At 33.6% G+C, this 13203-nt stretch overlaps 1 long non-coding RNA gene across 1 annotated transcript; it reads right to left on the bottom strand.

Moving 5' to 3' along the window:
* Nucleotides 1–5527: 5527 nt before the first annotated feature.
* Nucleotides 5528–11536, bottom strand: LOC134282364 (uncharacterized). Its single transcript, XR_009995279.1, has 5 exons — nucleotides 11495–11536; nucleotides 10941–11078; nucleotides 10712–10825; nucleotides 9429–9560; nucleotides 5528–5635 (listed from the first exon to the last, which is right to left on the bottom strand). It is a non-coding gene; the product is annotated as an uncharacterized LOC134282364 (long non-coding RNA).
* Nucleotides 11537–13203: the final 1667 nt, after the last annotated feature.

The following is a 13203-nucleotide window of genomic DNA, read 5'->3' as shown; positions in this document are numbered from 1 at the left end:
GTTGTCTCATTATTCCTACGACACACTGAGCTGAGTTATAAAATACACGTTTGTCTCATTCCTCCCACAAACTGAGCTGAGATATAAAATACACGTTTGGCTCATTATTCCTCCCACACACTGAGCTGAGATATAAAATACACGTTTGTCTCATTATTCCTCTCACAAACTGAGCTGAGATATAAATACACGATTATCTCATTATTCCTCCCACACACTGAGCTGAGATATAAAATACACGTTTGTCTCATTATTCCTACCACAAACTGAGCTGAGATATAAATACACGATTATCTCATTATTCCTCCCACACACTGAGCTGAGATATATCATATACATTTTTCTCATTATTCCTCCCACAAAATGAGCTGAGATATAAAATACTTGTTTGTCTCATTATTCCTCCCACAAACTGAGCTGAGATATAAAATACACGGTTATCTCATTATTCCTCCCACACACTGAGCTGAGATTTAAAATACACGGTTATATCATTATTCCTCCCACACACTGAGCTGAGATATAAATACACGGTTATCTCATTATTCCTCCCAGCTGAGATATAAATTACATGGTTATCTCATTATTCCTCCCACACACTGAGCTGAGATATAAAATACACGTTTGTCTCATTTTTCTTCCCACCATTGAGCTGAGATATAAATACACGGTTTTCTCATTATTCCTCCCAAAACTGAGTTGAGATATAACATATACGTTTGTCTCATTATACCTCCCACACACTGAGTTGAGATATAAATACACTGTTATCTCATTATTTCTCCCACACACTGAGCTGAGATATAAAATACACGTTTGTCTCATTATACCTCCCACAAACTGAGCTGAGATATAAATACACGATTATCTCATTATTCCTCCCAAAACTGAGCTGAGATATAACATATACGTTTGTCTCATTATTCCTCCAACACACTGAGTTGAGATATAAAATACACGGTTATCTCATTATTTCTTCCATACACTGAGCTGAGATATAAATACACGTTTGTCTCATTATTCCTTCCACAAACTGAGCTGAGATATAAAATACACGTTTGTCTCATTTTTCCTCCCACTCATGCAGCGATTTATTGTTTATTATCACTGGTACAGTTATTTGGGATTGTGATTTGTTGACTTAAATTCGTACCAGGAAGTGATATTATAATAGATACTTCGTTTAGTTATCACCGAAATAACCTTCAAATGTTTCTCTGCAGGGCTTTATAAAGAGGCGTACAGGGTCTAGCTTCTTGAATAAGCGTCCAGCTTTTGCAAACCCACGAGTGCCATAGTCCCCAAAATGTAATAATTTGCATAGTCTAAATAAAACTTAAAAGGGTCCGCTGTATATAAATTGCAATCAGGAATCAGTGGGAGTAGGTAATTTTCTATACTGAGTAAAATTACAATATAAATAAACCTTACTAAATTGTGGAGGAGGCACCTTCCACAAGAGGGAGCTTTACTATACAACAATTCTGGGGGGGGGGGGGGTATCGTGAGAGAAACTTGACCTATAATTTGACACTGGGATTGATTGATTATTGCTGTTTTACGCCGAGTCGGAAATATTTCAGCCATAATTATTTCGGCGTTTTTGACACTGGGAATATTGCATTCAAGCACCTGAAGGCTTTGTCGAGCTGAGCTTAAATAAAATGTTCAGGAACCACCAGTGATATTGTACATAGCAACCTCGAAGTATTCTTGCTTTTCATTGCATGCATATGTGCAATATCGGTACATAATTATATTATTATAAAACTAATACGTAGAAAATTGAGTGGTTCTGATCTGATATGCAAACCATGCAGTCCCATGACCCTTGTGTGTGAACATTTACTAAACATGTGGCATCTCGATAAATTAAAACTTGAAAAGTTGTGAATCGAACTCGCGATCCTAACTTCATCAAAATCATTCCAGTCTAGGGAATCTTGTCAAGCCTCCACAACATTATATTTTTTCACCCTTCTATTTCTTGACTATTCTCTGGGGACCTTCCCTCTCTATCTTACTACGTATTTTACAGCACAGTTTTTCCAGTTACAGAATTGCTAAAGAATTAATGCTTTCTCCAACAGTCTCTTGAGAAATAGCTACAGAGTGTAGATAATTTCCTCCAAACAGCGTATTTTCTTGAGAACACAGCCTCCGAATTAGGACGGGGGTGTTGAATGTTATGAGTATTGACGTGCCAAGAATTAGTTTACGAACACCAGTAACCGTATTATCTTTAAAACACAAGATAAAGGCCCAATATACGTGCCTAATGAGTCTGTCATTCTCTCAGTATTGATTGATCTTCAGAGAAATAGATATATCATGAAAATATGGCAAGCCCTTTTACTATTTATTCGTAAAATAAATTTTTCTTTCAATTTGAGAGATATCTCTTTAGCCTATAGAGATATCTCTTTGACTAATAGAGATATCTCTTTAAACAAAAGAGATATCTCTTTTTGATGGAGAGATATCTCTTTTTGTAAGAGAGATATCTTTATAAGCTAGAGAGATATCTCTTTCAGCGAGAGAGATATCTCTTAAAGTTAGAGAGATATCTCTTTAACAAGTTAAAAAGAGATATCTCTCTTAGTTAGAGAGATATCTCTATAGATTTTCAAAAAGAGATATCTTTCTAAGCTAAAGAGATATCTCTTTTAATGAAAGAGATATCTCTTTTCAAATCACCCTTAAAATAACATAATTAATTCTCCCGTTGAAAACGAAAGCGAAACAGGAAGTAATGTTTGTTAAGTCGTTCGTTTTTTGATTATTGAAAAAGAAAAAGGAGAAAATGGATTGATTGATACAGGTAAACAACGTTTAATCGCTTTATTGTTTTAGTAAATTACGTACATACAGTACATACAAGCTATTCCATATGGGTAACGAGCATTTTATAGCATTAAAGTAAGTTGAAATTGTTTTCAAACTACATTGTTCTCCAAAGATTGGTTCCATATTGGCATATATTGATTTCAGGCACATAGCATCGTTTTTGAAAGGGGTCGGGGTGGGGGGTGGGGGGCGCAACTAGAGATTTGTTTTTTATACTTACCAGTAAAAGTTGACCAAACTCGATAATCCTATTTCAGGGGGGGGGGGGGGGGGGGGTAGTGTTAGTGGCCAATTTTGTTCAAGACCAAATTCCTTTCACTTCCAATTTTTATAGCATAAAATACTACATTTCCATGATATCACTATATTGTTATTCTATACTGTGGTAAGAAGTGGGGGGGGGGGGAGCAACAAACCATTCAATGCACATTCTCTATAGAAGAGGTAATGTTGTGCCCCCCCCCCCCCCCCTCTTGTTGCTACGTGCCTGGATTTAGATCAAGGGGCAGCTGAAGTCGGGATATAGAATGCAAATTTAATTAAAACAAATAGGAAATGCATGTGACCAAATTCATCAATCACGGGAATACAGGGTCGATTAAACATAATCCTGATAGAATGTTTTTCTTTAATTTGTTAATAGTTCAGATAAAAATGTCCAACATTCCTTTTTTAATTTACACAGGGATGTATATACTCATTTTCAATATTAACTGTAGGACGTTAAACAACACACATGTACAATCAATTTATATTAACTGTAAAGCCTTATGATCCCCTTCCAAAATACTAGTACTCTTACAATTAAGAGACAGACTCGGCTAGAACAATCAAACAGTGTCTTCCAACAGGCCCTCACTGGGTCCATAGGACATTCATCATTCTATGATGGAACATTTATCTACTTTTATCATCATATATATTTTACAGGGATCCAGGGGGTACCGAAAAAGGGACAATGCTTCGACTGAATGTGCCATTCATTTACATGTACCAGTATAGATCTGTTACTGAGGCATATCCAATAATTCTTATACTCATGAAAAGTGTGGCAACTTCCAAGTATTGATGCTGGGACTCATTTTAAATCAGGTACAGGATAAATTTTTGGGCTGCACTTTTCTTTACTTCAATATTTCAAACTTACTAGTTCAGTATCAAGTTCACAAAAGCTCACACACCATGGTGATAAATCAATGGACCATAATTCTAGTTAAATTTGTCATTGCTTTCTTATTAAATCATCTATTTGAAATTTGATCAATAAAATACATTTGTTAACAAGTATACTTGAAATTTTATATACAGGTTATAACCATGTACCAAAAAAGTTAGGACATCTTTTACATTGCCAAATCAGTTATTTAACAGTTGAGTGAATTTCTTTCCATTACCGGAAGTTTTTTTAGCCTAAATTCAAAATTTTCCATTTAAAAAAAATTTTTTACAATATTTGGGATTTTCAAGGTTATATGTTAATCATAAGTTTGTTCAAAAGGCCGGGAAAAATTTTCTTTACCAGATTTGATGCCTCTATTTCCTCAAAATGACTGATTTTCATTGCAAATGCTAGTTCTCAAAATAAAGAAAAAAAGAGCTTAGTTATACACTATTAACGACCCATGTTCATGTGTTTCAATAGCATTTTCTTAACAAAAAGTTGCTACACTATGCCAGGTTCAGTTATAACAAAAACTTGTATTTAAAATTGCTTAAGAATATTATTTTCGCTTAGATTAAGACATTAATAAACTTAATGCATGGTAGAAATCGGGCTGCATTTGTTGTATATTGTGGACTAGTACGTTTTCATTTAAATACACTAAAATAAACATCACCTAAAGATATTCAAATTAAACTTTTGACATAACTCATAAAACATTAATTTTTGCTATCATATTTGGTAACATGAGCAATTAGGTAAAGAAAGAAGGATTTTTTCCCGTATATATATATATATATATATATATATATTTTATGAAAAATGGAAAATTACACAAGCATTTCCGGTATATCATTATTTAAATTATTTGGCAAAGTAAAGATGTCACTTTTTTGAACATTTATAACTTGTATATAATTTTCACCCTAAAATTAGGGTGTTGCGTTTCCATTGACGGTGAGTATATATCTGTGCAGAATGTAACTTGTTTGCACAATTGTTTCAACGAACAACATTTTCTTAACAGTCCTTCAGTATAACAAAACAAATATTGGATACTTATTTAAATACACTATAAATAAACATCAAGAACAAATTTAAGGAAGTTTAATTTTTGTATATTTGGTAGTTACAGCAACTATATACAAATATTTTGCCAGTGGAACTGTGACATCAATCAACTGCTCATGCACTGCTAATTGGCAGAGAATTTCCTTTGGGAGAAGCAAACTGTTTCAAACATTTTACACCTGCAAGTTAGTACTTATGCAATTTTGTTTGAAGGAAGCAACAGTGTAAAGGCTAATGATTACTGAAAATACAAGCCAGATGAAGTACAAATGTACACAAATGTTGATACAAGTCATTTGAATTTTTATTTCTTTGCAGGTAGTGATGAGTGTACTGGAAGGTTTTTAGGATCTCTTCCAACATCATAGGTACAACTGGTCACTGTGCTTGCTTGGTTATATAAGCCGGCATATTGTTAAGGCAGTGACATATGTAGCTCCAAATGATGCTTGACTGTTTTTCTTCAAATTATAAGTAAACCTGGATTGATCTCTGATGCAGGAAAATTGTGCCATGTCCATTTTTTAAATTCTATCTTCCCACTGTCACAAAGTACTGAAATAAAAATGATTTGATTTTAAATATATTTTTTGGTTTTTATATGTAACATAAAATTCTACAGAAATTAAAATATTAAAACTCCTTCAAAACAAGATTTGTTTGTGAAACAATTTGCACCTGGCAACGACATTTTTACAAATTCGAAAAATTTATTTTTAGCATATAGGTCAAGGTCACAAGGTCATTGAAATTGGTGTCAATTAGTGGAGTATGCATATCATATATGAAGTCTTTATCTTTAATGGTTCAAAATGTATGGCAAAAGTTCAAAATGGTTTTTAGATCCATAAAGTCACAGTAAAGGTCACAAGATCATTGACCTTGGTTTCATTTGATAGAGCTTAATTAGTGGAGAAAGCATTCAAAATATGATGTCCCTATCTCTAATGAATCAAAAGTTATAGCTAATGTTCAAATAAGCTATTTTAGCACATAGGTCACAGTCAAGGTCACAAGTCATTGGCCTTGGTGTCTTTTGAAAGATGTTAATAAGTGGAGTATGCATATTAAATATGAAGTCTCTCTCATGGTTCAAAAGTTAAGGCAGAGGTTAAAGCTGCCAACAGACAGGACAAAAGCACCTCAGATCTGGGCATATAAAAAGAAAAGTGGGAAACTTTACTAGATGAGTCAACCTCAGAAAAAGAATGGAAATTCTTCTTCGTAAATGCATCATTATTCACAAAAAAGACCAGTAGAAATATGTCCATAGAACATGAATGCCCCACCAAGGGTATATCAGTAATGCAACATGAAAATTTGAATTTGTGTAACTGTGTGAAATTTCAGAATATCTTGAAAAGTGATGCAGTTGAATTGGTTACATCAGTATGCATCAGCAATTCAGCATATGAAGTTTTAACGCTTATTGTCTTATTGGAGAAAAGCGAGTTCTAGGTCAAAGGAAGGACCTATGTCGAAGATGTTAATGCAGTTGAAAAGCTCTCATCATTATGTATCAGCATATGAAAGAACGAGTGCACTTATGGGCCCCGGTAAAATGTGAAAAAATAAACAATCAAATTAAGCAAAATTTTTCATCTCAAATCATTAATTGATATCTAAACCATACGATTCAACAAATTTTACCGCTGAAATTCACGAATATACAAAGAACAAAACCAAAAAAAAGTGGCAGGGGTCAGCCGACATTTGTAATTTTCTATTGTAAATCAAGAAGGGTCATTCATTTTATAGCTTTTGTTTACTATGAGCCTAACTTTGTACAAACTTGTGCGAATGACAAAAGACGCATAATACATTTATAAAACTTGTGTGAAAGTAGGAAATTTGTACACGATTAGGCTGGTGCTTAAAATATTAAAAATGTACAAAAAGTACAATGTTTTCCCTATAGCAAGTGATAGCTATTTAACTTTATGACTCATGCTGAACCCACGTGTGGAATAAATTATTTAAAATACTCATAGTCACGTGAGTTCTACTCAGGTAAACATTCCTCAAAGTTGCTCACTGTAAAACATCCGCAGGTTTTGTATCAATTAGTCAAAGTCGCGCAGCCGTTGGGATATTTGTATGTATTTATTTTGAAGAACACTGGATGGTAAAGAGAGTTTAGAACCATTCATAAAAGTGTTAAACGTTTTTAACATTTAAGCAAGACAATGAAACAGGTATTGAAAGCCATCTAATCACTCCTTTTATAATAGATTTCAAATTCAACGAATCTTTTATTGTTTTTTTTTTTTTTTTTTTTTTTGAAATGCAAGAGTACCAATTCTTAGTTTGATTGTTGTGGCAACAGGCAACTACACAACTTCATTCACTTTTTAAAAACAGATTTAGCACAAGAATTTACATTCCACAAATGCGCCGGACTATGATCCGCCATCAGATTGTTCAAGTGTCGATTTAAATATCTCTTCGCCTTGATTTACATAAACGAAACTAAAAGAATGTTCGGTACGACTTTTCCGGATTTAGGGTATCCAGAGGCATTTAAAAATATTCAATTGTTTCAAATCCACGCTGATCTAGGAGATGTTTATTGTGCTTTTTAATTTCCAAAAGAGAACGATTTATTCATATATTCTAAATTAAAATGGCACATAAAAAGGGCCCATTAAGCATTGCTTAAGTGCACTTGTCCTTTGAAAAATAATATAAAGAATGGTTTCTTTATATTTAACTTAATCACAATTTGTTAAAAGTGAGTCCAAGGTCAAATGAAAGGTCAAGGTCAAAATGTTGATGCAAATGAATAGCTCTCATCAGTATGTATTAGCATATAAAGTTTGACACTAATTTAGAAAGAGTGAGGTCAAAGGAAAAGTCAAGGTAAAAAATATTGATGCAATTGAATGGCTCTCATCAGAACACGTGTACACTGTATCAACATATGAAGTTTGATCAAAATATCTTAAATGGTATCCTTAAAAACTGAGTTTAACACTAATTTAAGAAAAGTGAGGTCAAGGTCAAAGGAAATGTCAAGGTCAAAGAATGTTGATGCAGTTACTCAGATCTCATCAACATCTATCTGCCTATGAAGTTTGATGAAAATAATTATCTTGGATAGTTTCTTTGAAAATGAGCATTGAGCAATGCTAAACGCAAAGTGTGATGGAAAGACGGACATGACAAACACTAAATGCCCCAGCTGTATTCATGGCGGACTATATGCCCCAGCCATATTCATGGCGGGGCATAAAAATAATTTCTAAGGAGGCATAAAAATATTTGTTGCATTTTCAGGCCAACAATAACTAGAACTTTCCAAACAGGACAAAATACCCCCCGCTGGGTTTTTCAGAATTAAGTTTTTCGATAATAAAGATATGTATCACACATGATTTATGAATTTTTTCTTCCAGTGACCTTAGTTAAAGTTCCCCAAATGACCTTGGATCAAGGTCATGACACACCCTTGGGTCATGGGCAATCTTTGTGTGAAATGAGAACCTACCAAGTTTATCAATAAGATAGAAATGGACCGGACACAAATTATGAACTTTTTCTTCAAATGACCTTGAACTTCCTGAAATGAAACCTTGGGTCAAGGTCATGAAACACCCTTGGGTCATGGGCAATCTTTGCATGGAGTAGTAGATTCTAAAGTCCCTAAGTAAGAAAGATATGGACCGGACACATTTGCACAGACAGATGGACAGCTAGACAGATGGACAAATGGGTATAAAAAACAGATTTGTTTTACTCTGACCGACCTGTTAAAATGGCCCCTACCCATTAGTAATCATTTTTTGGGCACTTCAAAATTTTCAATTTTCCCCCCTTAAATTCCATAGATGTTTTAAAGATAAGGTATCAATTTTTTTAGGATGCTTTTTCTATTTATGTCTTTCTAGATAGTAATGAAAATATCAACAGATTTCTGAGTATAAGCATGGTTTCAAATATGACAGTTATCAATTTGTTCAATACTGTAAGGCAAAAGAAGAAAAAAAAAACTATTGATACCTACCTACCAATCTTGATAAAAGTGGGTAGAACTACATCAAACAAACATTTTTAAAGATGGCCAATGTTGACTAGTATAATAGTCATCTTGTAAAAAAAATCCATACATGTATATATAATTATTATACATTTAATCTGTAAAAAAGGGTATTTTACCCTATTTTTATAGTGAGGTAAGATGACAGTAAAGTTGAATAAAGGGGTCTATGTCTAAAACCTTGAGGTGGGGTGGGAGTAAAGCATCCCTGGACATCACAGAATTTTTTGTCATTTTTTGATATGCCATGTCTTACAAAAAATAAATTTAATATTTGTCCTAGAACTTTTTTTTGTTGCATCAATTTCATACCTGTATTTGATTTGTATCAATTTGTTTTGGATGTTGATAATTCAGTCAGTATAGCCTTAGGAGCTGCGACTTTGGATCTCTTAGGAACTGCATCTTTTATCTGTGTTACTGCATGGTTCTCTTGTACCTCTGCTATAAAATAAGTTTTAATGTATACAATTGTTTAATATCAATGACTTAATTCAACAGACAGATTTGTTTAACATCCCTCTCAAGAATTTTTCACTCATATGGAAACACCGGTGGAGAGCTGCAAATTTTGTCCTATGTTCGGCACTCAGGGCCATTAAGCAGGAAGGTATCTTTTTTGAGCCAATATCTACTGTGATATTGGGCCACGGTTTATACTGTATCATTCCAAGGACAAGTCTCCACATCCCACGGTGAGATTCAAACCCAAGACGTAAGGATCAACTCCTTACTTTGCGACTCTAGAGCAGACGCTCTAACCACTGTGCTATGCGGATGAATTTGAAAAGACAGAAAATTTCAAAATCCCTAAACCATGCTCTATAAATAGGGAACATACTCTCAGTCTTTAAAGTGAGAAATATGGTCATGTTAAGAGATCTGAAGTTTGTTAAATGCAGCTTCTGTAATAAATTTTTGACCTAAAGTATAATAATAACACAAGGTATCTAACTCCAAATTACAGGGAGTACCCCCTCCCTTAAAATCATGCTCATTTACACTTTAAGAGGAAATGCACGGGTAAACTTTTTACACCTATTTCTTCTACGATAATTTATCTACACACCCATATAATATGGCATGCTTGTCTCTATTTTCTTGTATCTCCATAATCAGTGTCCAAACTCTGCTTGTTGGGTGGAAAGTCAAACTCAACCATAGAATGGTATGTACTAGTCTCGGGCAAAGAGCAAAATTAAAAAATCAGTGGTTTAAAAAAAAATTCCTTTGTTTAAATATTGAAGTGAGTAAATAGAACTTGTTTACGTCTAACTTTACCTGAAAACATTAAGATGTTTATCTGATGTAATTTTAGAAACAGATTTTTATCCAATCAAAATCTCTGTGCGGGATCAGCACAAACCGTTCCATGATTAAGTTTTCACTCAGCGAGCTACCTTGTGTTATAATATGTATACTGTGGGTTAAAAATTTAGTACTGAAACAAGTCCCTTTGGGCAAAAAATATGAACAGAAACTCTCGTGAAATACTCAAATAGATCTATATAGATCTTAATGCACAAAAAGATAATCCACAGACATACGAAAGGTAAAACTTTACTGAAAAATAAGTATATTAAAAAAATATTTACCCCAACAAAAGGGATGCAGCCACAAGATGACATTAGTACCCATCTAACACTGACAAAACTCCTCCTCTACAATCAGCTGATAAAAACATTATCGTACTCGGATTCAAGAAAATTCTGTAAACATATTAAGGCAAAAGATGATTACAAAACTATTTCATTCGGCTGAAAATAAAACACCTAATTTTCCCTCAAAATAAACAAGAAACGGATGACACTCTGATATGTTTACCTGCACTTCGATCAAAATTTTCCTGATGGACACTCGCACCCAAATTTTTATGACATCGTAAGTCGATAAACCATTCTATACTGGAACAGTTATTGAGAAGGCTTCATCTCCTTTATTCAGTATTGGTGCCGTAAAAGACTGTAAATTACATAAAAAGTGATTAGAAATTACATACAAAATGACTGACATAAAATGTTGACTATATTATGTATCATTTCTGACCGAACCGAGTTTCCATACTTTTACTTTTAACAGCGATCTACTACTAAACAATAAACACAAGAAAGTAGTAATAAATCGGCAAGAAATCACCAAATTATCCTTATAAATATACATACTCGAGTAGAACATACAGTGACTAGATTAGTAGATGGTATAAATCTCCGAAAATGATCTGAACACAAACCACGTGCTTAGCCTTACACAAAAACCAGGTCATGTTGACAATGCAAAAATAATACTTAAAATTGCTGAAACATTTGACATTACAAGGTTTGCGTTTTAACACATGATTTCTTAGATCTTAATATTATATCAAATGAAAGTGTACTTACACTATAGGGCTACAAAGTCACAATCCAATTGCACGTGTAAAAATAAGGCGCTTGCAAAACTAGGGGAAATAACTCTTGAAATAAACAAAACAAAAAGTTAACTCGTACATAGTTGATTCGGAGACATTACACATTCCACTTTTAAAGTAAAACTATTTAACATTCCCCGAAAGCTTTGCGTAAACCAGAAACATGCTAAACTCAATACACAAATCCATGTCAGGCATGTGTTAAGTACCCCCGGAAGTGAGGAACCCCGCGAGTTACGTGATAAGCACTTTCAGACTCTGGACCGAGTTTTCTCAGCTTTTGAAATACTTCCGGTAAAGGGAGAAGTAATTTAAAATGGAATTTAAATAAAAATAATGAAGAGAGATATCTCTTTGCAATAAAGAGATATCTCTTTTTGCTTGAGAGATATCTCTTGAAGACACTTTTGAGAGATATCTCTTTCACTTTGAGAGATATCTCTTATGATAAACTTAGAGAGATATCTCTTTTACTTAAAGAGATATCTCTCAAAGTGAAAGAGATATCTCTCTCTGAAAAAGATATCTCTTTTGATGAAAGAGATATCTCTTTAACGTTCAAAGATATCTCTTTTCACGAAAGAGATATCTCTCAAGGAGAAAGAGATATCTCTTTAAGTATAAGAGATATCTCTCTAACTTAAAGAGATATCTCTTTCTTATAGAGATATCTCTTAAAAATAAGAGATATCTTTTTAAGTTGGGAGATATCTTTATTTTTTAAGAGATATCTCTCTAAAATGAGAGATATCTCTGTAATTTGAAGATAAATTTTATTTTCCGAATAAATAGTAAAAGGGCTTGCCATATGAAAATGTTATTTAAAACAAGTTTTCCATTTGTTCGCTAAGATTTGAATATCATAAACGTGTCGTTATATATTAATAACACCCAATTTACATCCACAAGGTGTACTTTTTAGTAGTTGCTTTGGAGTAAGTGCCTTTCTGAGTTCGAAATGCAGTTGTTCTTTTTTTAATTTTTGGAAATATTTATGTAATCTTTTTAGTGGATTCTCGTTGATTTCTTTTTTAATTTTATCATCTAGTCTGCTGCTCGATTTTATTGATATACCCTGAAATATGTGGAGACACTGAACAATATTCGAGCTCAAAAGTTAAAAAAAATATTACAAAATAGCTAGGAGTAGAGAAAGGACTTCCACGAGAATTAATCAAAAAGATTATATGAAAACAAGAGGCCGATAGGTAACGTTGCTCACCTAATCAGGAAAACTCACCTGAGCCTTCGACGCGCGGATGAAGAAAAGGGGTTGACCGTCTGAGAATCCCACACACCTTTCACCGTTTCTAGAAACTTTGGAAGACATTTACAAGTTCCTAAGTTCGCCATATAATTTTACTGAATTAATTAAGAGACCGATAGAATTCCCAAACCTGGACACGAAAGGTTTCATAAAAGTTTCGTATATTTGGGGGTAAAAAGAAAAATCTTAACATTTCAGAAGTATTAATTAAACATTTCTAAAAGTGTTTTTGATCCCCCAGTTGGTCTTAATGAAACCTAATTTAACCAGCGCAATGCGTCCTTGTCTCGTGTTTTAAGCGTATAACTTGAAGAGAGCGTACGTGGTCTGTTAATTTAAGGGTATGAATATGGAAATATTGGTTAGGGTTTCCCTGATCACCGTCATTAACCATTTGTCCCCACTGCGGAATG

This window comes from Saccostrea cucullata, unplaced genomic scaffold (genome assembly GCF_032062105.1).
Source record: "Saccostrea cucullata isolate Sc308-1 unplaced genomic scaffold, CSIRO_AGI_Scuc_v1 ctg2711, whole genome shotgun sequence".
In the NCBI taxonomy this organism is placed as follows: domain Eukaryota; kingdom Metazoa; phylum Mollusca; class Bivalvia; order Ostreida; family Ostreidae; genus Saccostrea; species Saccostrea cuccullata.
Note: the sequence above shows the minus strand (reverse complement) of the source record. Positions and strands in the feature narration are given on the sequence as shown.